General features: G+C 41.5%; 1 pseudogene across 1 annotated transcript in view; it reads left to right on the top strand.

The window, feature by feature from the left end:
• Nucleotides 1-12,096, top strand: part of LOC311148389 (KH domain-containing, RNA-binding, signal transduction-associated protein 2-like) — a 97,765-nt pseudogene that overhangs the window by 8,314 nt on the left and 77,355 nt on the right. The window lies entirely within an intron of this gene.

Here is a 12,096-nt window from a genome sequence, read left to right as displayed (position 1 = left end):
CTACCAATGTTCCCTCTAATTTTTTCCAGCACTGAGCAAATTTTAGGTCTGCGTTTACTGTGAACACTGAGGCTGTATCTGCTTTGTTTTTTAAAGTTTTTTTTTTACAATGTATTTATTGGCATCAGCAAAATATGACACAGATAATGCCCTGTTATTCCTTCCACCTACCCAAAACAGCAGGCTACATGGGAGTACATTGTGCAACACCCTTCCCTCCTCAACACATGAACACTCCCCTCCCTCCCCTCTACCAGTATTAGCTTCAATGATTAACCTCTTAAGGATCTGACCCTTTTTTTACATTTTCGTCTAAAATTACATACCCAAATCGAACTGCCTGTAGCTCAGGACCTGAAGCAAGGATATGCATATTCTTGATACCATTTGAAAGGAAACACTGACGTTTGTGGAAATGTGAAATTAATGTAGGAGAATATAACACATTAGATCTGGTAAAAGATAATACAGACAAAATAACATGCGTTTTCTATTTATTAATTTTTTCATCATCGTTGAAATGCAAGAGAAAGGCCATAATATCAAATAGGAGTTTAGGCGCAATTTAGATTTTGACCACCAGGTGGCAGCAGTGTGCGCGCAAAGTTTCAGATTGATCCAGTGAAGCGTTGCAATACTGGACTATTTTGTATCAAGTCTGCCCAAATGTGCCGAATTGGTCAATTGATACATTTTCAATTACATAACTATAGAGAACATACAAAAATGATATGGTAATACAAAATGTAAGTTTACACACCCCCAGGAATGTCATACATGATGGATCATTAGCTTATACACTAACTTTCACATACATGTATCTAGATGGCCGGGCGGGGTGGGTGTGGAGCCAGAGACAGCAAGGGTTCAAACTGTAGAACCCAGTTCCTACATTTGAATACAAAAATTGATTTTATCAAACAAAACTATGCTACATTTTATCTCTGGGACCCTTAGGATGACAAATCAGAGCAAGATTACTGAATGTAAGTACATTATGTACCTTCAGAGGTGAATGTATCAAACCAGTTGCCGTGATAAGTTTTTGCTGTTGTGCAGTCTCCTCAAACAATACCATGGTATTTTTTCACTGTAATAGCTACTGTAAATTGGACAGTGCAGTTAGATTAACAAGAATTTAAGCTTTCTGCCCATATAAGACATGTCTATGTCCTGGAAAATGTGCTATTACTTACAACAGTCATGCTAATCACATTAGCACACGTTAGCTCAACTGTCCTGTATACGGGACACCGATCCCGTAGAGGTTAACAACAAAAAAATTAAACAGAATTACCTTCAAATCCAATGCTAGAAAATACATTATTCTACGCAAAAACAAATAATAATAATAATAATAATAATAATACATTAATGAAGAAGATAATAATGAGGCAGCTAAGGTGACAACTCTAGAAACTTCTGAAAGTCCCCCCAGACATCACTAAATTCAAAGGGTTTATTATGTAAATTGTACGTAATTTTTTCAGATGGAATATAGGAAGTTAAACAATGGAGAAAATGCACCCCATAACATTTTAACATGGAAATAGCTGTTCTATCAATCAGCCTACAGTAGCAGCCAATGTGTGGTGTTCAATGTAGGTCTACATTCCATGAGACTTTTGAAAAAAACATACAGGGCTTGACATTAAGCTGTTTATCCACTTGTCTTTCAGACAAGGAGGTGACTGCAAATGCTGTTGTGTTGTTTGATGCAAGAAACCACTTTACAAAATAAAATGCATTATTATTTTCATACCATTATTACAGAGAATCATAAAAAATGATGCTACCCTCTGCCTATTGGCTACTTAGCTTATTCAAGCCTGTCTCAAAATACAACACTTTACTTGACTCGCTTTTCAGACGTACACGTTTTATGCTCTTGTAGGAAGCAATCACTCCCCCATTGCTGACTACAAATTATCTATAACTGGGCTAATAACTCACTAACTAGCAAAGAATATGAACAAAATGTGCACACGTGGCTACATGCAGCTCTCGCTTTGATCTCAAAACAAGCGCTCATGCTGTAAACACAATCCAGTTCAAAGCAATGGTCTATTTGCATATAGGCCTACTGCAGCTCTGATTGTTTATGCCACACTGGTCTGTGTAGAGTACGGGCTGAGTAGTGCATGTCAGTTGAATAGAATCCTACTCCGATATTTAACATGACTTAAAAAACGTAACCCTATGCAACATTAATCAATTAAAAACAGTACTGTAGCAATGAGTTTTGTGCAGTAAGCTATAGGCCCAATACATTATCACTGCATATTAACTTTGCTTGAACTGCCCTGCCAATACATTGTTGTTCGGGCCGCTAATTATTTTTTTCTTTCAACATTTGAGGTAGGCTATATGATCACACCGGTAATAGATCCGTTGTTGGATTACTTGTGAGGCACAGCTGAGTGAGCATTCAGTTAAATAATTTGCTTTTTATTTTTATTTTACTGGGCTGATGGTGCCTGCATCTGATGGTCAGTCTCAGCAGAGGGAGAAAGCAGCAGACTGAGGGTCCGCCTCTCAACATCTCTCCACTCTCCCTTTCCTCCACTGACACTGACCAAAAGCCTTTTGGACCTAGACTTAGTGCTCCGGTACCGCTTGCCGTGCGGTAGCAGAGAGAACAGTCTATGACTAGGGTGGCTGGAGTCTTTGGCAATGTTTAGGGCCTTCCTCTGACACCGCCTGGTATAAAGGTCCTGGATGGCAGGAAGCTTGGCCCCAGTGATGTGCTGGGCCGTACGCACTACCCTCTGTAGTGCCTTGCGGTCAGAGGCCGAGCAGTTGCAATACCAGGCAGTGATGCAACCAGTCAGGATGCTCTCGATGGTGCAGCTGTATAACTTTTTGAGGATCTGAGGACCCATGCCAAATCTTTTCAGTCTCCTGAGGGGAATAGGCTTTGTCGTGTCCTCTTCATGACTGTCTTGGTGTGTTTGGACCATGATAGTTTGTGGACACCAAGGAACTTGAAGCTCTCAACCTTCTCCACTACAGCCCCGTCGATGAGAATGGGGGCATGCTCGGTCCTCCTTTTCCTGTAGTCCACAATCATCTCCTTTGTCTTGATCACGTTGAGGGAGAGGTTGTTATCCTGGTACCACACGGCCAGGTCTCTGACCTCCTCCCTATAGGCTATCTCATCGTTGTCGGTGATCAGGCCTACCATTGTTGTGTCGTCAACAAACTTAATGATGGTGTTGGAGTCGTGTTTGGCCATGCAGTCATGGGTGAACAGGGAGTACAGGAGGGGACTGAGCACGCACCTCTGAGGGGCCCCCATGTTGAGGATCAGCGTGGCAGATGTGTTGTTACCTACTCTTACCACCTGGGGGGCGACCCATCAGGAAGTCCAGGATCAAGTTGCAGAGGGAGGTGTTTAGTCCCAGGGTCCATAGCTTAGTGATGAGCTTTGAGGGCACTATGGTGTTGAATGCTGAGCTGTAGTCAATGAACAGCATTCTCACATAGGTGTTCCTTTTGTCCAGGTGGGAAAGGGCAGTGTGTAGTGCAATAGAGATTGCGTCATCTATGGATCTGTTCGGGCGGTATGCGAATTGGAGTGGGTCTAGGGTTTATGGGATGATGGCGTTGATGTGAGCCATGACCAGCCTTCCAAAGCACTTCATTGCTACAGACGTGAGTGCTACGAGTCGGTGGTCATTTAGGCAGGTTACCTTGGCGTTCTTGGGCACAGGGACTATGGTGGTCTGCTTGAAACATGTAGGTATTACAGACTCGGTCAGGGACAGGTTGAAAATGTCAGTGAAGACACTTGCCTGTTGGTCAATGCATGCTCTGAGTACACGTCCTGGTAATCCGTCTGGCCCTGCGGGCCTTGTGAATGTTGACCTGTTTAAAGGTGTTACTCATGTCGGCTACGGAGAGCTTGATCACACAGTCGTCCGGAACAGCTGTTGCTCTCATCCATGCCGGTGTAGTAGGATTCAATCATAGTCCTGTATTGAAGCTTTGCCTGTTTAATGGTTCGTCGGAGGGCATAGAGGGATTTCTTATAAGCATCCAGATTAGAGTCCCGCTCCTTTAAAGCGTCAGCTCTACCATTTAGCTCAGTGCGGATGTTGCCTGTAATCCATGGCTTCTGGTTGGGGTATGTATGTACGGTCAGTTTTTTTGCATTGGCTGTGTCTCAATCCACCACATCCCCCTATGTTGGCCTTCTGCATCTGCGGTGGAAGGTGGCCGAGCTACAGCGATGTTTGTCAGACCATGAGACAGCTCGAAAATCGGTCTTCTCACGAAAGTAGCGTCCGAAGGGTTTGGCCTACTAATGTGACCACTTTATGGAAAGGTGAGACTGTCACGAACATGATGGTGTTCTCCGTTTTGCGCTACGACCCCCATAAGTGTCACAGGACTCGTCTGAAGGTAACCCATACAAATTAATGGAAGTATGGAGGTAGTTTTGTGCCAACAAAAATAAGGGGTTGAATGTGTCCAAAAAACAAAAATATTTCTTGAGCTTTCTTAAATCTCCTAGATATAGGACAGACACTTCAAAACCTTATTCCTTATGATTAATTTTTTGACTGTATTTATTTTTTTAAATAGTCACTTAGCAGACGCTCTTATCCAGAGCGATTTACAGGAGCAATTAGGGTTAAGTGCCTTGCTCAAGGGCACGTCAACAGATTTTTCACCTAGTCAGCTCAGGGATTAGAACATGTGACCTTTCGGTTACTGGCACAACGCTCTTAACCACTAAGCTACCTGCTGCCCATTATGAATATGTTATTCAATGCGTTTTAATGGGCTATAGTAGTAAAAGCCAAATTCAATATTTTATCAAATAATATTTATAATCATATTTTTTTAATATACCTAAAGGGGTCCTAAAATTCGAAATCAAATAGCTAAATGATACATGGGATGACCATCTTAAAACAATTCCATGTTAGCTTAATAGAACCCCCCCCCCCCCCAACGGCTTAGACTTTTAGAGGTTAACCTGTCTCCTCCCCTTCATCTACACTGATTGAAGTGGATTTAACAAGTGACATCAATAAGGGATCATAGCTTTCACCTGGATTCACCTGATCAGTCTATGTCATGGAAAGAGCAGGTGTTCTTAATGTTTTGTATACTCACTGAAGTACAGTACATACAGTACCTGTCAAAAGTTTGGACACCTACTCATTCCAGGGTTGTTCTTTATTTTTACTGTTTCTACATTGTAGAATAATAGTGAAGACATCAAACTATGAAAGAACATCTATGGAATCATGTAGTAACCACAAAAGTGTTAAACAAATCTAAATATATTTTATATTTGAGATTCTTCAAATAGCCACCCTTTGCCTTGAAGACAGCTTTGCACACTCTTGGCATTCTCTTAACCAGCTACACCTGGAATGCTTTTCCAACAGTCTTGAAGGAGTTCCCACATATGCTGAGCACTTGTTGGCCACTTTTCCTTCACTCTGCGGTCTGACTCATCCCAAACCATCTCAATTGGGTTGAGGTCGGGGGATTGTGGAGGCCAGGTCATCTGATGCAGCACTCCATCACTCTCCTTCTTGGTAAAATAGCCCTTACACAGCCTGGAGGTGTGTTGGGTCATTGTCCTGTTGAAAAACAAATGATAGTCCCACTAAGCCCAAACCAGATGGGATGGCGTATTGCTGCAGAATGCTGTGGTAGCCATGCTGGTTAGGTGTGCCTTGAATTCTAAATAAATCACAGACAGTGTCACCAGCAAAACACCCCCACACCATAACACCTCCTCCTCCATGTTTTACGTGGGAAATACACATGCAGAGATCATCCGTTCACCCACACCGCATCTCACAAAGACATGGCGGTTTGAACCAAAAATCTCCAATTTGGACTCCAGACCAAAGGACAAATTACCACCAGTCTAATGTCCATTGCTCGTGTTTCTTGGCCCAAGCAAGTCTCTTCTTCTTATTGGTGTCATTTAGTAGTGGTTTCTTTGCAGCAATTCGACCATGAATGCCTGATTCACACAGTCTCCTCTGAACAGTTGATGTTGAGATGTGTCTGTTTCTTGAACTCTGTGAAGCATTTATTTGGGCTGCAATTTCTAAGGCTGGTAACTCTAATGAACTTATCCTCTGCAGCAGAGGTAACTCTGGGTCTTCCATTCCTATGGCGGTCCACATGAGAGCCAGTTTCATCATAGCGCTTGATGTTTTTTTTGCATTTGCACTTGAAGAAACTTTCAAAGTTCTTGACATTTTCCATATTGACTGACCTTCATGTCTTAAAGTAATGATGGACTGTCATTTCTCTTTGCTTATTTGAGCTGTTCTTGCCATAATATGGACTTGGTCTTTTACCAAATAGGGCTATCTTCTGTATACCCCCCTACCTTGTCACAACACAACTGATAGGCTAAAACACATTAAGAAGGAAATACATTTCACAAATGAACTTTTAAGAAGGCACACCTATTAATTGAAAGGCATTCCAGATGACTACCTCATGAAGCTGGTTGAGAGAATGCCAAGAGTGTGCAAAGCTGTCATCAAGGCAAAGGGTGGCTATTTGAAGAATCTCAAATAGATTTTGATTTGTTTAACATTACATTTACATTATTTAGCAGACACTCTTATCCAGAGCGACTTACAGGAGCAACTAGGGTTAAGTGCCTTGCTCAAGGGCACATCGACAGATTTTTCACCTAGTTGGCTCGGGGATTAGAACCAGCGACCTTTCGGTTACTGGCACAACGCTCTTAACCACTAAGCTACCTGCTTAACACTTTAGTAGTAACTTTTGGTTACTACATGATTCCATATGTGTTATTTCATAGTTTTGATGTCTTCACTATTAGTCTACAATGTAAAAAATAGTCAAAATAAAGAAAAACCCTTGAATGAGTAGGTGTGTCCAAATTTTTGACTGGTAGTGTAGGTCTAACTATATCTAAGGCCTTATAGTAACTACCACCAGGAAATGAGTCAGGAGCATTGTAAAATATGTCATTACAAACAATTTGATCTATCATTTGACTCATGACATCACAGCTGTTGAGGTTTGATTACAAAATAGTGTTGTAATGGCAGAGAGAAATAGAGAACTGCACATTCAGAGAAAACAGAGAGCGGTCTGAAGGTGATGGATATTGTTGCTAATTTTGGATGTTCATTCCTCAGGATTAGGCATATTAGCCAAAGATCATTGGCATGCTGTCATTTGAGTGTAAGTAATCAGTGTTTCTAGAAGACTATTATATTGTGGCAGGGAAAATGAAGGAGCAGTTTACCAGAAGCCAGTAATTACAGGACAACATTTGCATCAGCTGAGGCATTAGCTGAATAATGCGCTGTAATATTATCCCCAGTCATAATGATACCCAAGGAATAGTCAATAAAAAGCTCTAATGCACACATAATCTTTACATTAACAAACAAATACGCATAATTGATTTTGAACATAGACTCATGTCCTTGTACTAATATTCTGTATTTTGTTAAAGGTCCAATGCAGCCGTTTTTATCTCAATAGCAAATCATTTCTGGGTAACAATGAAGTACCTTACTGTGATTATTTTCAATTAGAATTATAAAAAAAAGAATCAAAAGTTGCTTCTTAGCAAAGAGCAACTTCTCAAGCAAGAATTTTGCTAGAATTGTCTGTGAGTTGTCTGAGTGGGGAGGGGATAACTGAAAACTAGCTGTTATTGGCAGAGAGGTTTGGAATAGATGGTGGTCTCTGTCCCGACAGAGATCATTGCAGTGCTGTCTGCATTTTCCATGCTGTGGGAGGGAGCGGGCGGTCAGGCAGGGATTAAAATATTTTTATTGCCCCTCAGATTATTTGTAAACATTCGTCTTTCTGTTTTGTATGCGTTAGCCTACCTATTGTATTAAAAGCACATATTTTTTGCTCACACACTGAACTTCAGTAGCCTACCTCTCCTCGCCTAGTTAGTTGGGTGTGTGAGTTCAAGTGCGCTGTCACGGTTTCGGCCGAGGCTGCCTCTCTCCCTTGTTCGGGCAGGCTTCGGCGTTCGTCGTCTCCGGAATTCTAGCTGCCACCGATTGATGTTTCATGTTCGTTTGCTTTTGTCTGTTTGTTTCTACACCTGTTTCTGTTTTGTAGTAATTAGTGTCCTATAAGTTTCTCGTTGTGTTTGTCTTGTGTTGTGTGTGATTGTTACCGTCAGTCTGTGTATTGCTCGGTTGAGCGTTATTTTCTCCACTGTTTGCTGGAGCGTTCGTTGCACTTGTGTGTGCACTTATTTCATCCTGACGCACCTGTTTGTGCGCATTGTCTTTTCGCCTTCGTGCGTATTTTGCTGTCAGGCTTATTTTGTCCTGTTGCCTGTGTTTAGGCAGGAATACAGCTTTTTGGAATTCAGTCTGCTTCCTGCGTTTGATTCCTACACCACACCTACAACACGACCTGACATGCGCCTAGTATGTGTGGTCTCATTGAAATAGAGTAGGCTGCCTAAATGGGCGGAGAATCACGTGGCAGTTAACTTAAATACGAAATTAACTTAAACATGATTAGACTGTAGTTTACAACAGTGTCTGTAAATACATATTGATAATGGAAAGAAGTGGAGGGTGCTCAACCAACGTGAGTCAAGGTGCAATCAAAACATTTAATCATCATTGAAAAGGAAAAGGCACAAAACGTGCATAGGTTAGGCTACTATAGTGAGCACTGCGCCTTTTCATTTTCAATAAGTATTGATTACCCAATTATTTGGCTCTGCCTGCAAATCGTCCTCCTAAAAGGTAGGCTATATCCTAAATGCAAAACGTTGCAAGTGTCGCTGTCATAATTCTTACTGCTGCAATTTCTGTAGCCATACGTGCGAGATCAGGTGCGCACGTGGTCTCAATTAAATAGATTACGCTATAGCCTATGCATGGACGGAGAAGCACGGGGCAGTTTTCTTTCCAAGGAAATGTACTTCCTTAATATGATTAGGCCATAGTTTACTACATTGCCTAGAAATAAATATTGATCCCCCATATTTCTCCATCTGAAAATCTTCCCACTCCTAAAAGGTAGGCTATAAAAATAGCTCAAGAGAAAGTGCAAGTCTCTCCAATTCTGCTCTCTTCAAACTACATTTAGCCTATTGGCTGATATAGCCCAGTAATACAGATAGCCTAATATAATGGGCCACGTGAGAATCTCTGTTAATTTAACCTATTTCGTAAGTAATTTTTGCGCATTTGACATTGCCTATAGGGCGCAATATTGCTGGGTCCATGGCTGGCAAGTGAGCTGCGTCACATATGCCTAAAATAACATTGCGGACTGCTGTTGGGTTTTGGGACCAGTTCTAGCGGGTGGGAGTCAGACAGTCAACCAGCCAGCGGGTGCTGCCGGGTGTGAAAAGCTGTGGGTGTGGGCGGGTGGGAGCGGGATGAAGAAATCAGTCCCATGCAGACCTCTGGTTTGGAACTCTCTTTCTTATTTTTGATTAACTAATTTACTGCCTGCTGATGTCACCAGGCAGAACAAAACTCCATCCCACCAAAACAGGCTGAAATTTCAGGCAGTCTTTTCAAACAGCTCTTACATTAAAAGGGCATTATCATAGTTTTCACAATTTCACAGTATTCTTCCAACCTCATAGAGTGAATATATATCAAAAACACAGGAAAATCACCTTTTTGACTACGCTGGGCCTTTAAATGTAATCTATATGTGCAGTGAAGATTAATCACTAATGCTCCAGTGATACAATCCAGTAATTTTGTAATGCAGCATATTTTCATTGTGGACAGGTTTGCCTCTGCCTCTGGTTCCAAAGGTTGCATGCAGGTTCCAAAGATTGCATGTTTGAATCCAGCGATAGAAAGTAGTTTTTTATATTTTTGTTTTAAGCCTCGCCCAAACCTAAACCCTTACCTTAACCATTCGGAGTTCATGCCTAACCTTAAGAATTCGGAGTTAATGCCTAACCAAAGAATTGCCTGAACGTCTAATTCTGACGTGAGACTGTGAGATCTTATTGTCAACATCATGTTTGAATCCCTGAGTGGCAGTGTGGTCGGGGTAAACAGCATTGAACCCCACTATCTTAGTTAAATTTGTTTTCCTTACATTATACCTCTTAAGTGTAACTAAATGTAATCGAAAATGTAATCTACGTAATCCCCAAAAGTAATTATTTATTATGAGAGGGCCATAAACAATAACTAGTAATGCTGCATACTCCAAGAAAGGTTAAAATCTCACCTTTCTGGTACAAACAGTTATAAATTGCTGAGGTGTTGTCACTTTTGAGGATACAAGCTCAAGTACACAGTACAAATATGAGAAAAATATGAAAATATGAAATATGTTATATGATGTATTTCCTATTCAACAAAACTGTATGAATAAGGCTTGAAATGACTTCTATATTTTCTAAATATAGTATAATCAATTTATAAAACTACTAACTATAAGATTTCAGCTTCCTTAGAACTGTAAAATACATATTTGCATATTTAGTGTTAGAGAAAATGCACAGATTTTCTCAAGGTCTCTCTTGATCAAAATGTCTGCCCCCATCGCTGTGAACGTCTCACAGAGCTCTAGCTTGGCTTCCTGAACTCGTTAGGACAAACAGAAAGTGTTTTTTGTTTAAAATCTATGAATTATTTGAGATTACTGGCTATACATCGTTACGATGTAAGGATTCCAGGCATATGCGTTGTTAGTGGCTGTGACGTAGGGTTCAGCCAGGAGTTGATGGACAGTCGGAAGAGCGAATGAAATGGTAAGAGGGCCATCCCAGTTTCAAGTGGTTTCACATCCTGCAGATTTCACATCCTGCTTCACACAGGCAGAAGAGACATAATCCTGTGTCCGTGAGAATCAGCGCTACCGCTCAATGCAAGCCATTTCAATCTATGGTGTCCACATATCGATTTATAAGCAAAAACGTTGGTCAGAACTGGTACCAAAACCACGCAGGTCCCCAAAACAGAGGATCTACATAATTGTCGAAATTACCATGACAAGTTTTCTCTTCTTAATATTTTTGTATCTTTGTTCTCTGTCTCAATCCCATACTCATACTGCATAGTCCTTATGTAGAGCAAAGACTTCCAAGATATTGACTGTTCATACTACACAGTAGAATCTAGATCTCAGAGGAAGCGCTACACGGTATGATCCAGATCACAGTGAGAGCTAGGCTTAGTGTTGTCAGAGCAGAATGTTCCCAGACTTTCCCTCAGACTTTCCCTATGATCATGTACAGGGATTTGTAATCCTGTTGAACCGTAGACCTAATGCTCCCCTGGGGTCTATGTCAGGCTCCAATCAAACACTCCAGGGGAAATCAAGTGGCTCTGCTGTACTCTGCCCTGCCTGCTGATATTTTCTCAAGAGATGAAAATGAGATGAATATGAATCATCAGTAGTTACAGTATCTAAAAGTGCATATCTTCATGATATTCACATTTGCCTGACCACAAATACCTGCCTCTCTAAAAGCCCCCGAAAAAACACCCCCAGACCAGTGGAGGCTGGTGGGAGGGGCTATAGGAGGATGGGCTCATTGTAATGGCTGGAATGGAATAAACGGTATTAAACACATCAGACATATGGAAACCACATGTTTGACTACATTCGGTTTATTCCATTCCAGCCATTACAATGAGCCCATCCTCCAATAGCTCCTCCCACCAGCCTCCACTGCCCCAGAAACAACCAGCCATCACTGTCGTCTTAAGATGTCTTGAGATGTTGAGACATCTTGTGACATTTTGAGACATAAAGAATTGAAGATGACATGTCTGTCACGAATTAAGCCTAGGCTGCCCCTCCGCCTTGCTCGGGCAGGTTTCGGCGTTCATCGTCACCGGCTTACTAGCCACTACCGCTCCATTTATCATCACTCCATTTGTCTTGTCTTGTCTTGTCAATCACACACACCTGGTACTCAATCCCTCATTAGTCTGTGTATAAGTGTTCCCTCTGCCCCCTTGTCCTTTGTGAGTGATTGTTTATTGTGAGAGTGAGTAGCTCGGTTGATCTTTCCGTGTATGTAGCCAAGGTGGATTTTTCCCTTGTGCTAGTTTTGTTTTGACGCTTGCTGCGCTTTATTCATGTACACTGAATAAACTCTGGATTTCG

This window comes from Coregonus lavaretus (genome assembly GCF_964263955.1).
Source record: "Coregonus lavaretus genome assembly, chromosome: 1".
In the NCBI taxonomy this organism is placed as follows: domain Eukaryota; kingdom Metazoa; phylum Chordata; class Actinopteri; order Salmoniformes; family Salmonidae; genus Coregonus; species Coregonus lavaretus.
Note: the sequence above shows the minus strand (reverse complement) of the source record. Positions and strands in the feature narration are given on the sequence as shown.